Consider the following 1688-nt stretch of genomic DNA (forward strand, 5'->3'; position numbering starts at 1 on the left):
ATAGACAGAGTTTTGGATTTGAGAAAGAAGGGAAAACTGACTATGATATTGAGGAGCTAGAACAGAATAGAATATGAGAGTTTACCATATTCTTATACTATGTTTAAAACATCTATTTCTGTTGTTTTAAACCTGTATCTGACTGTCTGTCAAGGCTGAATTGGAGTCAGGCCATGCATAACAATATAAACTCACCACAGCAACATAAGCACATGTCCACATTTAAAGGGGTCACCCTGAGTCCCAGTAACCCAATCCAGTAAGGGAAGAATTGCAGGGACAAGGGCAGGGTAAAAGGCAGGATCCCCAGGGGTTGAACTGTGGGGCCAGCCTGGGTAAAGGGAATCTGGCACATTGGTGTGTTGGAAAAGACAGTAAACCTATTGTAATATCCATATGAATTTCAATGCAGGGCTTGATGTTTGGCTATGCCACTGATGAAACTGAGGAGTGCATGCCCTTAACTATCTTACTTGCTCATAAACTGAATGCAAAGATCAAATCTTTGGAGAGAAATGGAACTTTGTCGTGGCTAAAACCAGATGGGAAGACACAGGTTGGTAAATAGGAAACATTATCAAATTGTCCCATTTTCAAATTGCTTTTCAGCATCACTCTGAACAAGAGAGGTGGGATGGGTGGTTAGGTGACAGTGTTTGAAGTGGGCCTTAAGTTTGCTTTTTGTGATTGGAAGCTACACGGTAGCATTTTAGAAGTATATCACATGGTGGTAGAATTCAAAGACATAGCTGTGTTAGTCTGAAAAATCAGTATGCAAAGGGATCTTGCAGTACTACTGAGACTACATGAAAGACAAGTTGATAGCATGACCTTTCGCAGACTTGACCCTACTCCATCTGAGAAAGTAGGCTCAAATCTATGCAAGCTCATGCTATCAATTTCTATCTTTCATTTAGTCTCAATGGTGCTGCAAGATCCCTTTGCATGTCACATGGTGTCTCACTTACCCAAGGCCACCCAATGAACCTTATGAATAAAGTGACATTTGAAACTGTATGTTCTACAACCAAACTCAGGCCTGTTCCAGACTGCCAAAATAAAGCTGCTTTGGGTCTCTTTGGAGGTATGCTGTTTAAATGATGCATGCATCCTAAGAATCCTGAAGCTGCACCAAAGCTGCACTCCAGTGCTTAGGAATGGAGTGTGGCTTTGGCGCGACCTCCAGACTCTTAGGACCCATGCATCATTTAAATAGCATACCTCCAAAGAGATCCCAACAGCTTTATTTTGGCAGTCTGTAACAGGCCTCAGATATTTTCCTGCTCCCTTATAAAACATCCATGGTTAGTGTCACAGGGCTTTCCTTCTTTTGGATGAAAAAAATAACTTGAAACGTACATTGTTTTGGTAGTATCTGTTTATATGCTAATAGAACACAGCTGAAGAAAACAGATTTCTGTAGCAAACCTCTGTTCCTGTACTGGAGTGCCAAAGAACAAAAATGTAAATCTCTCTACAGTTCCCAAGGCTGCTTCTAATCCAGTTAAGCTCACAGCAGTGTATAACTAAGACCAGCCAAAGGGCATTGCCCAACTGTAGATTCTGTTTTCATTTATGGATGAGCATTAATGTCTTATTTTTAAATGTCTCAATCTTTATGTCACTTTACCCAGTTTCACCCTGGAGCATGTGGTGTCTCCTCACTGTAGACATCACTTAACACTTAG

The sequence above is a fragment of the Sceloporus undulatus genome, chromosome 2 (assembly GCF_019175285.1).
Source record: "Sceloporus undulatus isolate JIND9_A2432 ecotype Alabama chromosome 2, SceUnd_v1.1, whole genome shotgun sequence".
Lineage (NCBI taxonomy): Eukaryota > Metazoa > Chordata > Lepidosauria > Squamata > Phrynosomatidae > Sceloporus > Sceloporus undulatus.